The following is a 13509-nucleotide window of genomic DNA, read 5'->3' on the forward strand; positions in this document are numbered from 1 at the left end:
TAGTTCTCACCTAACGCCAGCTGCGCAAAGTGGTGCGTATATCTGGAGTTTGCTGAGGCCCTAGACTGCCCGTTCTCTCTCTCTCTCTCTCTTTTCGTCTCTCTCGCAAGTAAATAAATAAATAAATAAAAATTTTAAAGTGAAGTAGAGAGTGACTGAAGAATTCACCCGATGACATAAGGAAATAGATGTAGATTTTTTTTTTTTTTTTTTTTGGTTTTTCAAGGTAGGGTCTCACTCTGGTCCAGGCTGACCTGGAATTAACTCTGTCATCTCAGGGTGGCCTTGAAATCATGGCAATCCTCCTACCTCTGCCTCCCGAGTGCTGGGATTAAAGGCGTGCGCCACCACGCCCGGCTAGATTTTTTTTAACAAATACTTTTAGTTCTTTATTTACTTCTGTGTCTGGCTTGACACGGGTGGTGGCAAATCGAAACTGGGTCATTACGGTTTGCAGGAAAGCTCTTTTAACCACTGAGCCATCTCCCCAGCCCCCAGATTCAGATTTGATGCCACCCTTGCCCAATAACACACCACTAGCAAGTGGGCGAAGGAAGCAGCACTTCAGGCCGTTTCACTCCACAGTCCTCAGAATAAGAATCCAACAGATAAAATGATTTCTGTCTCCAGCTCACAAAAAGCATCAACCCATTTTATGTACATGTTATATATAATATGTGTGTGTATGTATGTGTATATATATATAATATATATTATATATATGTATATATATATAATATATATGTATATATATATATATATATATACACACACACACATGCACACACACACACATATGTTAGAGAGAGAGAGGGAAAGAGGAAGGATAGGGCTGAGGATATAGCTCAGTTGGTAGAGTGCTTGCCTTACCTGCATGTGGCCCTGGGTTCGATCCCCAGTATTGTCCCCCACCAAAAGGATGGTGGACATACATGCGTCCCGAAGGCAGAAGGGCAAAACTGGAGGGAGGGACATGAGGGGGAGCCGTGGGGACAGGGGAGGGCAGTGGGGAGGGTAAAAAGAAGAAAGCATGTCATAATGAAAGCCATCACTTTATAAGAAAATTGTCTTTAATGTTTATTTATTGACTTATGTATTTATTTGAGAGAGAGAGAGACAAGAGAGGAGAGAGACAGCATGGGTTCACCAGGACCTCCTTGCAAATGAGCTCCGGACGCATCTGGCTTTACATGAGCACTGGAGAGTCAAACCCAGATCCCTCAGGCTTTGTCAGCAAGTGCCTTTCATCGCTGAGCCATCTCTCTCCAGCCCCCCAAAAGCATTTTTTTTCCTTTGGTTTTTCAAGGTAGGGTCTCACTCTAGCCCAGGCTGGCCTGGAATTCACTCTGTAGTCTCAGGGTGGCCTCGAACTCTCGGTGATCCTCTTACCTCTGCCTCCCAAGTGCTGGGATTAAACGCGTGCGCCACCACACCAGGCCCCAAAGCATTTTTTAAACAGTTCATAAAGTAACTTAATAAAATTTAATCTATCCAAAAATAGGAAAAATATAAACTTGTAATAAACACCACAGATAGGTTTCAAACTACTTTCCTCCACTTTCTAACTGAAAACCTTTGATGAAAATGTTTTTAATTTGTTGTTGTTGTTGTTTTCCAGGTAGGGTTTCACTCTAGCCCGGGCTGACCTGGAAGTCACTATGTAGTCTCAGGGTGGCTTTGAACTCACCGTGATCTGCCTACCTCTGCCTCCCAAGTGCTGGGGTCAAAGCCGTGTGTTCACTACTGCCCAGGCCCCGTTTCAAAATTTTTAGAAAGTGTATTGAACAAGGAAGGAGGGCGTTTCATTGAGACCTCAGATATCTTTACATTAAACTAAACTACGCCATGGCCCCTTGTAGCATCATTTCCTCCGGGGCTCACATCAGAGAGGCTGCCACAGCGGCAAACCCTTCCAATCTGGGTCGTTGCCTATTGAACTGTGCTCAGTGTCCAATGCATCCACAAAGCAGCCAGCGTCCGCTTCCAGCCCAGGCGGCGGTAACACAGGGAACCTGGAGAATTCAGGGCACAGGACACCAGCAAGGTTGGTTTGCGGGTGGGTGACAGTCCCAGCAGTGAACAGATCTAACGAGAATGGGATGTCTGGATGGGGAACCCAGTCTGGAGTCCAGCCCCTGCCCAGCACGGGTTGGAATCCATCTGTGGGCGGGTCCAGGTGACTGCCTGGGGCCCTGGGATGGTGACGAGAGGGCAGGAGCAGCAGCAGCAGCCCGTGGGCGGACTGTGGCCACACGCTCCTCCCTGGTCCCTCCTCCCCCCTCCTCCTCCCGCAGCTCCGGGGGAGGAGATGGTCTGGGGGCGCATAAGACCGCGCGCACTCCGGCCTGCCTAACCTCTGGACTGCCCAGCCAGCCTGGTGACCACGAGTGACCGCGCCCGGGTCTGTGGCTGGTCGCGCTGGCAGCGAGGAGCGGCTGGACTTGGCGCGCTCGGGTGGCATCCGTGCGCCCCCGGGGACGCGGGTTTCCTGGGCCCGGTGCTCAGGTGAGAAGGGATGAGGACCCTCCCGGGATGAGGACGGCGACCCGGGAGAATGGCTCGTGGCTCGGGTGGCACTGTCTGCCGGGGGATTCGGGGGGACCACGGAGGGCTGGCTGGCTGTGCCCCTGCTGCTTTTCTGTTCCGTCCCGGGCTCACCTCCCTTGGCTTGCTGGGAAACTGCGCTGCGGGGTGAGTGACAGAGACCCGAAAGGTCACCTGGGAACACAGGGACATCTCTTGTCTGTAGCTCTCCGGGGACACACGCACCCCCTCCCCGCCTCCCTGTGGAGGAACCTTGATTGCTGCTTAACTGAGGTCCAGAAGTTGCTGTGGAAACGGAATCATAAAAACAAGGCAGTCTTGCTGGCCCCAGTCCGCGGAGCATCCCTGACTGGCCAGATAACGTCCTGACCAGCCGGCCCTTAGTCAAAGGGAAGGCTCTGTTTTAAAGATCCAAGCAAAATCGGAGAAAACAGAACGTGGTCTTCCTCATTATTCCTAACCCGGAAAAGTCCAGGCATTCATGCAGACCCTTGGCTCTGGGGATTCCCTGCAGAGGGGGGCTAGGAAAGGAAAAGAGGTGTGTGTGTGTGGGGGGGGACCCTAACATGGGAGCTCGACCCCCTCCAAAGGGCACAGGTTTTCAGGGTTAGGAGGACTAGAGTGAAACCGTACCTCAAAAAACAAGCAAACAAAAACAAAAATGAAAAGAAATTGAAAGGAGGACGTTTACTTCTAAAATAATCATATTGTTCCAGGATTTGTGGGGAACTTTGCGGCTGGAGGCTATGAACAGAGAGTCCCTGATGCCTTTCTTTATGAAGTGCCTGTGATGGGTCCTCACTGTCACCTTTATAAATTTTACAGGGAATGACTCATAATATAATAATAGAAACAGGCTAATAAAAATAGCCTTGTATATATTTATTTGCAAGCAGAGATGGGGGAGGGAGGAAAGGATGTCCAGGGCCTCTAGCCACTGAGGAGAGTAATAAAAGTTATCATAAGAACACTCAATGAATTAGTGGGCTAGTTGATTCCTAGCAGAAATAGTGTTCATTCATTCATTCATTTGTGCCAAGCATATCTACTGCTGGAAATCATAGCATGTGGCTATGTTCTAAGCACTTGGGAGGGTTTTATAGGTTTGAAGCCTGCTTGGGTTGCATTACAACACCCTGTCTCAATAAGAAGAATCCAAGAGGTGGGTGTGTAGCTCAGTGGTGGAGCACTTGCTCAGCATGTTCAGAGCCCTGGGTTCAATCAGGAACTCCAGAATAGGTAGATGATTACAGGCATACATCCACGCGTACGCGATACATCCATGCTACTTACCACGTACATACATGCGTACTATGCACTGGGTCCTGAGTATGGGACGGTAAGATATGCTCTCTGCTGTCCCAGAATTCCAGGGTCAAGGAACAAGCGCAGTGGGTTCAAATAGTAGTAACACACACGGGGAAGGAAAACCAAGAGCTACGGTACAAGTGTTGTTCGTGTGTGAATGCATATGGGTGTGTTGGACGGAAGGGATCCAGTTTCCGGAACGGTTCTGAGGAGAGATTTCTCTGAGAGATGTCCTTGAGAAAGGACCCCAGGAACATTATGGTCCTGGCCAAGGGCACAGCCCTGGCAGAGGGCTGGGAACAAGCACAGTATGTGGGAGGCCCAGTTGGAAGGCCAGTGTGGCTGGTGTAAGCCTGGGAGAGGAGAACAGAGCGGTAAGGAAAGGGGAAAGAAGAGACAATGGCTAGATGGAGAATCCAGTCGGAAAGTCAAATAATTTAGGTTTTATTCCAAGTATGGGGGTGGGGAGTCTATGCAGAGGTTTGGCATAATTGATTTCTGCTTTGCTTTTTGTTTGATTTTTGATTTTTCAAGGTAGGGTCTCACTCTCCCCAGGCTGACCTGGAATTCACTATGCTGTCTCTGGCTGGCCTCGAGGACACCTCGATCTGATCCTCCTACCTCTGTATCCCAAGTGTTGGGATCAGAGGTGTGCACCACCACCCCCGGCTTGCCTTAAATTTTTTTAAATTTAAATTTATTCATTTGAAAGAAAGGGAGAGACAGAGTGAGTTTGGGCACATCAGGGTCTCTAAGTGCTGCAAATGGACCACAGACGCATGCACCAGCTTGTGCATCTGGCTTACGTGGGTCCTGGAGAATTGTCCCTGGGTCCTTTGGCTTTGCAGACAGGTGCCTTAATAACTATTGCTTGTTTTTTTTTGTTTTTTTTTTTTTGACCTGTTACTTACCAATTTTCTTTTTTAAAATGTTTATTTATTTGAGAGAGATAGGAGAGAGAGAAAGAAAGAGAGTATACCACTGCCTCTTGCCACTGCAAACAAACTCCAGACATATGTGCCGCTTTATGCATCTGGTTTTATGCGAGTACTGGGGAATCAAACACCAGCATGCAGGCTTTGCAAGCAAGTGCCTTTAGTCACCAAGCAATCTCTCCAGTCCCAATTCCTTATTAGCAGGCACACAGACATTTAGGTATCATTCCATGCCCCTCCTGTCCCCAGTCCCTCACTAGAATCTTCCCCTCTTATGTTATGTTTGCTGCTGGTAATGGCTCTGCCTCTGCAGGCTGTGTCCACATTTGTCCTCCTATTTACACAAACTCAGAGAGATCCCACACCAACACCTACATATCAGAGAGAATACGCAGAACATGTGGTTTGGGTCTTTCTGAATTTGGATCACTTCACTTAATATGACTCTTTTTTCAGGTCCATCCGCCTTCCTGCAAATTTCACAATTGCATTTTTTTTCCATGCTACTGAATAATATTCCACTGTGCTGGGCATGTACTGTAAGGACGCCACACACTCCACTGCAGACAGACTCGCACATCTTTGTACATTGTGGATCTATTTACAATAGCTAAGATTTGGAATCAGCCTAGATGCCCAGTGCCAGATAAATGGCTAATGAGAACGTGGCACACATTTCTGCTTTTTAAAAATATTCTTATTGATTTCCTTTGAGAGAGGGTGGGGGGAGAGACAGAGAATGGATGTGCTCCAAGCAGGTTGATGGCGGTTGGAAGGTGTTAGCAGTAGGCAGGCAAAGGCTAAGTTTTGGAGATAGAGTTTCTGTCTCAAACTATCAACCTATAAAATGGGACCATTGCTACCTTAGGCCCACTTCTGTAAAAACAAACAAGCTAATCAATCTCCTTTCCTCCTCTGTTTTTTTTTTTTTTTTTTTTGTTCTTTGAGGTAGGGTCAACTTGTAGCCTAGGCTGACCTAAAATTAGTCTCAGGCTGGCCTCGAACACAGAATGGCCTTCCTACCTTGGCCTCCTGAGTGCTGGAATAAAAGGCATGTGCCACCACTCCAGGTATAGGTGAGAGAGAGAATGGGTGTGCCAGGGCCTGTAGCCGCTGCAAATGAACTCCAGATGCATGAGCCAGTCACCCTGTGCATCTGGCTTTATGTGGGTACTGGGGAATTGAGCTCCAGTCATTAGGCTTTGAGGCAAGCACCTTAAGTGCTGAGCCATCTCTTCAGCCCCTAATGAATATTCTTTCATGAGTCATGTAAGATTTGATTACTATTATTATCTGATGTCCCTGTTACTTTGACTTCCAGTGTTTAATTCTACAATGTGCTGGGGTAAATTTCATTCTCTTGATTTTTATTCTGTTCAGTGAATCTGATATATTGCATGTAGAAACTATATTGCTCTGTTTGGAGTATTGGAAAATTAACAGCTACAATAAAATGGACCAGGATATTTAGTGATATTAAGGCTCAAATCATAGGTGACTTCATTTTGAAAGTTGAATGTGCCCAACTAGGACACAAATATAGAATATTTGAAGCTGGGATGGACACATAACATTCAAAATTTTTTTCTAGGCACTCAGGAGGTAGAAGTAGAAGGATTGTTGTGAGTTTGAGGCCACCCCGGGACTACATAGTGAATTCCAGGTCAGTCTGGGCTAGAGCAGAACCCTGCCTTGAAACTCTCCTCCAATTTTTTTGTGGGGGTGCTGGAGAGATGGCTTAGCAGTTAAGACATTTGCCTGTGAAGCCTAAGGACTCAGGTTTGATTCTCTATGTCCCCGGTTAGCCAGATGCTCATGGTGACACATGCATCTGGAGCTTATTTGCAGTGGCTAGAGGCCCTGGCACACCCATTTCTCTCTTTCTCCTTCTGTCCCTCTGTATATAATAAATAAATAGATAAAAGAGCAAAAATATGATTAATTTTAAAAATTATTTATTTATTTATTTGACAGAGAGACAGAGGGAGAAAGAGAGGGGGAGAGAGAGAGAGAGAGAGAGAATGGGCGTGCCAGGGCTCCAGCCCCTGCAAACAAACTCCAGATGTGTGTACCCCCTTGTGCATCTGGCTTACATGGGTGCTGGGGAATCAAACCTGGGTCCTTTGGCTTTGCAGACAAATGCCTTAACTGCTAAACCATCCCTCTGGTCCCCATGATTAATTTTTTTTTTAAGTTCCTTTTGAAGGCTAAATTTTCCTTTGTCTAGGACAGGGTTTTGTGGGTCTTCATGGCTGTGTACATCTGTTGCTGACTGGAATGGGCACTGACAGCAGATTCCCCCTGCGGGGCTGCGGCCAGCATGGAATAGGATGCTTTCCCGTAGAGAAGCACTCTCTCGCAGGAGAGTGGAACGTTCCCCAGCTGATGGCTGACAAAGCCGCACAGATGAGGGAGGGAGGAGTTTGGAAGCTGTTTACTAACTAGGGTAGGGGTGACCTTCTCATGGCACAACAACCACCTGCCACATGAGGCAACCCCAGTTCTCTTTCCTGACTTAACTTCCACGTGCAGCTTACAAAAATGAGATGCATCAGGTTAGAAGAAAACTGGCCCCTTCCTCATCTGCACTGTGTGCAGTGGGAATTTCAACTCTCCATCCCTTAACAGCCTCTGGTTTATGTTCTCTTGCAAGGTGCCACCAGTGACTTAGGTCAAATTAATGACAATGTGACAGTGATTCTGGGATCTAGCCATCATAGTTTCTTAGGATTGGGGAATAGTGGAGGCATCTTTTAAATATTATTTATTTATTTGAAAGAGAGAGAGAGAGAGCCAGGAGTGGTGGCGCATGCCTTTAATCCCAGCACTCGGGAGGCAGAGGTAGGAGGATCACTGTAAATTCGAGGCCACCCTGAGACTCCATAGTGAATTCCAGGTCAGCCTGGGCTAGAGTGAGACCCTACCTTGAAAAACCAAAAGAGAGAGAGAGAGGGAGAGAGGGAGGACATGCATGGGCACAGCCAGGGTCTATTGCCACTGCAAAGATGCATGTGCCACTTTGTGCATCTGGCTTTACGTGGGTACTGGGGAATCAAACTGGGCCTGGCAGACTTTACAAGCAAGCACCTTTCACTGTTAACCCATCTCTCCAAACCAGTTAGGGCATCTTTTTTTTTTTTTTTTAATTTTATTTATTTATTTATTTATTTGACAGAGAGAAAGAGGGAGAAAGAGAGGGAGAGAGAGAAGGGGCGCGCCAGGGCTCCAGCCACTGTAAACGAACTCTAGAGGTGTGTGCCAACTTGTGTGCACGTGCGACCTTGTGCACGTGTCACCTTGTGCGTCTGGCTTACGTGGGATCTGGGGAGTCAAATATGGGTTTTTAGGTGCTAAGCCATCTCTCCAGCCTCAGTTCAGAAATTTAAACTGCCATTCTAAGCACGGTATCTCATGACCCTGTGCTCCATCCAACCTCTTCCTGCCCAGAACTTGAACCGTCCTTGTCCAGTGTATGCACACTACCCCCATTGATTGCTTCCTAGCTTTCTTGGCTATCAGATCAACTCTCATGTGTTAAGCCACCCTGGTTTTACAATGATAGCCCCAAAGTGCTATAAACACAAAAGGACAGATGAACCCAGATTCTATCCTGTGTGGCTTTTCCTGAGAGGGGGCAATCAAGCGCCCATTTACTCCACCTGGGGTACCAATGACAGATAAGATATCTAGCTTAAAAATCAGTGAGTCTACTGTGTTTATTTAAGGTGCAGAGGGGGGTAGGGCTAAAAGGCAGCTGTGTTTCCCCAAACCCCAATCTATCATGAGTGTTGCCTCACAAAAAGGGTATCCTTGAAGTTCTTTGCACAACTTGAGGACAGCCGTCCTGGGCCAGCCCTTCTCCCTAGCACTTGTTTATTGATTTTTGTCATCTTGGGAAGGGGTCCTAGTGAATCCACCAACTTTTTGTTTGAGACAGGTTCCATCACTGGCCCTGAGCTCACCAATTAGGCCAGATTGGCTGGCCAGGCAGCTCCACTGAGTCTTTTCACGCTGCCTACCCACAGCTTGGGTTACAGGCACAGGCTATCATGCCCAGCAGTTTTTGCATGAGTTCTGGAAGTTGAACTCAGGTCCTCAGGCTTGCAAAGCAAACATTTGACCCACGGTGCTCTCTCCCAGCCCCAGGGGAATGCTATTTTATTTTCCTTTTTGACCCTAGTTCTTCTCTTATGTTATGAAATGATGGCACATGAGTCATATGACGTGTCCCCACAGAGACCTTCGGCCCTTCTGTAGGAGTCACTTGAGTCTTACCTAGTTGAGATAATATGAAATTAAGTTCTGATTCCATTAGCTCACACAGTAGGCAGAAAATAATGCCTCCTTGCCTAATCTAGCGGTCATGGGTTCGTGGTTCCGTTCCTCTCTCTTTGAGGTCGGACATGGTGGGTTCTTAGGTCTTTTGGACCTCCTCTTCAGCCATCCCTTCCCCACTTTTAAGAACCCTTGAGATTAGGTTGGACCCATAAGGTAATCCAACATAACTTTTATATTTTAATATCGACTGATTGGACACTTGAATTGATCTGTAACCTTATCTCCCTCCTGTGTTCTAATACAACAGATTCATACATTATGAGGAGTTAGAATGTCGACTTTTGGGGAGGGCATTATCTTGCTTTTTTGATGCCCCCATTCCAAAAATTAATTGGCAGGAATTTGGCAAAGACTGTACAGTTACCTGTGCAAATGCACTTTATTTTCTGACACTTGACCAATGACAGAAGAATGACTATATGCCCGCCCTAATCTGCCAGAACTAGGTTTGGCTTGGACAAGTAGCTACCTCTTGACAGCATATCAAGGTTCCAGATGGAATATTTTACCGGTTTCCTGTCTGTATTTTATCTCCAGTAGGGGAATGATGACTAATGAAAATTTAGCAGTGAGCAGGGAAGGGATCATAGCAGAACCAGGATCACTCAAGCTGAGATTCAAAGAGCCAGTAGTTTGCCAAAATAGACATACATGAGGTTTACCTAAGATTTCACGGTGAGACCGTAGCTCGGTGGTATAGTTACGTTCCTGACGCCACCAAATAAATAAATAAAATAAATTTAAAAAAAAGAATCACTTTGTATTCTCTGGTTGTTAGACAACGCAGTCAGTACCAGACTTTTTGCTTCTGGAATGTAACTCCACCTCTGGACACTCATCTGAGGGAAGAGAACTTAGTGAGAGGCTTTGTATGAATGATTCTTCTGTGTTCATCTGCAGGGCCTCCAGGGCCGCCTGCCACACATCTCAGTGACCACCAGAAAGTAGAGAGCAAGGAAGGAAGGAAGCCAAGGGCTTTTGGCTGTTTATACTGGCGCTTTGTTCAGAAAAATGAGAAGCTCTATTTGCATGTTAGTAACATGGGTAACATTTGATCCATACTTAAAATGCACAAGACGTTCATAGATGACTGGTAATGGTACATTAGAGTCAAGTCACATAAAACAGCTAGGAGATGAAATAAAGTTCGACAAATGGACCATGAAGCAAAAGAATGGGTTGGTGAGGGCTTCCCAGGCACACAGGATGGTGGGGAGTTTAAAAAGCTGAAGGTGAGCTGGAGAGATGGCTTAACAGTTAAGGCACTTGCCTGCAAAGCCAAAAGACCCAGGTTCAATTCCCTGGGGACCATGTAAGCCACATGCACAAGGGGGTGCATGCATCTGGAGTTTGTGTGCAGTGGCTAGAGGTCCTGGCACACCATTCTCTTTCTCTCCCTCAAATAAATAAATGAAAGTAAGATATTAAAAAAAAAACAACGGGCTGGAGAGATGGCTTAGCGGTTAAGCGCTTGCCTGTGAAGCCTAAGGACCCTGGTTCGAGGCTCGGTTCCCCAGGTCCCACGTTAGCCAGATGCACAAGGGGGCGCACGTGTCTGGAGTTCGTTTGCAGAGGCTGGAGGCCCTGGCGCGCCCATTCTCTCTCTCCCTCTATCTGTCTTTCTCTCTGTGTCTGTCGCTCTCAAATAAATAAATTTAAAAAAAAAAACAACTCTAAAGGTATTCAACCTGGAGAAAAAGAAGTGAACAAGTGTTGTAGACAGCTTCACATTGGTAGGATGAACATCCCAAACCAGGCACAGTTTAGGGGAGGAAGCGGCTTAGTTCTTTACCGATCCAGGGGAAGTCCCATCAATGGTGGGAGAAGCTGCTTGCATATGTCCAAGCACAGAGAAACAACCAGATAGCCCCTCAAGATCAAAAGTAGCAGCAAGGATGTGCAGCAGGTGGGATCCGCCCCATACCTGTGCAGAGCCGAAACCTCCCCACGCACCTTTGGGCTGGAATTCAGGTCCTCTTCCAGGGACCCCTCCTCCAGCCAGGCAGCTGGAGAACCAAGTTACAAGCTTTAATGAAACACCCAAGTCTATGGGGGAACCTACATTCAAGCTAGTACAATGAGAAAAAAAAATTTTTTTTTCTTGTGCTGGGGAATCAAACACACTTGGTTGGATAGCCAAGTGCTTTATTACTGAGCTAAGGCCCCACCCAACCCTAGGAAGGGTTTAAATGTTGAAAAGCAACAGGAGAATTCAATACAAAGTCGTGGTGTGGAGTGAGTCCAGCCTGTAGATGTGGGGGCGGGAGGGGGATCCTGTGGAAGCCTCAGTTAGCGTCAGAGTTCAAGATCCTTGGAGCACAGGACCCAAGGCTAGTGGTGAGAAATGAGTCAGACGCAAAGCAGGGCCTGATGGTCTCGTTCACACGTGAAGCATGGGACAGCAGGCTGAAGGAAAGGAGAGGCTTGCTGAGGAGGGAGAAGGCAGCTGAGGTGCCAGGAAGGAGCAGCCATGGTCACTGGGGCACTGGTGCAGCTGCGGGCTGGGGACACAGATGCGCTCAGGGCAGAGGCTGAGGCAGCAGACCCCTCTTCTGTGCATCCCTTGTCCCCCAACACTTCTGCACACATCCACACCATGCGTCTAGACACACAGACATGCTGTTCAGTGGGGGTGGAAGTCATGTCAAGATCAATCCAGAAGATAGTCGACCTCCATCTGCTGGGTGAATAGCCTTCGTTGAGGGGTGGGAAAGTATCACTAACTGCAGGACAAGAGCAAAGGCCCACATGCAAGCTTTCTGCATTCTGCATCCTGCTTTTGGTGTTTTCAACATCTTCTCCTGGAATCTTTTGTCATCACCTTACCAGCTTCCCAGCCCCATCAGACTCTGCTTTTATGGGCAGTCCTATGTATGCAATGTCTTCCTTTTTCTTCCTCAGCATCTATATCTTTCTGCTCATGCAGTGGCTCTTCTGAGAGGTCAGCTCCAGTGTGACTCCTTCTGTGGTCTTTCGATTCAGGTGCCCCCCATAAACTTATGTGATCTGAATGTTAGGTCCCCAGCTGGTGCCTGTTTGAGAATTGGAGCCTCCTGGAGGTGATACAGTGTTGGGGGTGGGTTTGTGCGTATTATAGTAAGCTTCCTCTTGCCAGTGTCCAGCATATTCTCCTGCTGCTGTTGTCCACCTGATGTTGGCCAGGAGGTGATGTCCACCTTTTGTTCATGGAGTTTCCCCTCGAGTCTGTAAGCCAAGATAAACCCTTGCCTCCCATAAACTGCTCTTGGCTGGATACTTTCTGCCAGCAATGAGAAGCTGACGGCAACACCTTCTATGAGAGCTGTCTAGACTCACCTCTCACCTATAGAATTGCTTTCGGCCCTTTGTGCCTTCAAGGAACACATTTCAGTCAAAGCACATCTAACTCCAATATTCCACTTAATCAAGTTCATAGCTCCCTTGTTCCTTCTCAGCACACCACCAAAATAAAAGCATCTCAGAACCACAAGGGCTGCAAATGCCTTCCACGTTGCTCAACATAAAAAATACAATACACAACCCACCACCATGTGCCACTTGGTGCATCTGGTTTTCCATGGGTGCTGGGGAATTGAACCCTGGTCCTTTGGCTTTGTGGGCAAGTGCCTTAACTGCTGAGCTGTATCTCCAGCCCTCTTTCAGTTTCTTAACCACTAGTCAAAATTTAGATCCCAGAAGTCTGAATTGAAGGCAAAATTCTTCTTTGCTTATGGAGTACCTACTTAATGTTAAAGCAAAAGGAAACCAAAGACAAGGTGAGACAGTTGGCAAGCAAGTTCAAGTTTTGGCTCAGGTTCTGGTGACATGTTAATCAGTGACATTTGCTGAGGCTTCCAGAAACAGGCTCCCTCAAGTTCTCTCCTGGCCCATGGGCTTGGGCTCTCTCCTTGAGGTCTTGAGTGTGTGATGAGTGTCTGCAATTCCAGCACCAGGGTGGTAGAGGAAAGAGGGTTTGGAGTTCAAAGTCATCCTCTGCTAGATAGTGGAATTTGAGTCCAACCTGGGGTACATGATACCCAGTCTCCAAAAGAAAAAAAAAAGTAAAAGATAAAAAGAGAATCAAGGGCTGGAGGGATGGCTTAACAGTTAAGGTGTTTGCCTGCAAAGCCAAAGGACCCAGGTTTGATTCCACAGGACCCACATTAGCCAGATGCACAAGGGGGCACACACATCTGGAGTTCATTTGCAGTGGCTGGAGGCCCTGGCATGCTCTCTCTCTCTCCCTATTTCTCTGTCAAATACATAAATAAATAAAACTAAAGTAGTTAACAAAAGAGAGAATCAAAAACATTCTTATTATCTCTGTAGTCTTTTGTCAAAAGTGGATAGGTCATTGTCCGGAGGAACCAGTGGTTTAGTTCCAACAGGACTTCTTGTCCAGATG

General features: G+C 47.1%; 1 protein-coding gene and 1 non-coding gene across 3 annotated transcripts in view; both read left to right on the forward strand.

The window, feature by feature from the left end:
• Positions 1-834: 834 nt before the first annotated feature.
• Positions 835-907, forward strand: Trnav-uac. The gene has a single exon. It is a non-coding gene; the product is annotated as a tRNA-Val (tRNA).
• Positions 908-2306: 1399 nt separating this feature from the next.
• Positions 2307-13509, forward strand: part of Pla2g7 (phospholipase A2 group VII) — a 38010-nt gene continuing 26807 nt past the window's right edge. Inside the window, exon 1 of one of the 2 annotated variants that reach the window (XM_045156616.1) lies at positions 2307-2505. The gene's annotated coding sequence lies outside the window, so the exon portion shown is untranslated. Of the gene's footprint in view, positions 2506-2583; positions 2692-13509 lie in introns of those variants that run through there. The other variant, XM_045156615.1, reaches the window with a different exon arrangement.

Source organism: Jaculus jaculus, chromosome 8 (genome assembly GCF_020740685.1).
Source record: "Jaculus jaculus isolate mJacJac1 chromosome 8, mJacJac1.mat.Y.cur, whole genome shotgun sequence".
Taxonomy (NCBI): Eukaryota; Metazoa; Chordata; class Mammalia; order Rodentia; family Dipodidae; genus Jaculus; species Jaculus jaculus.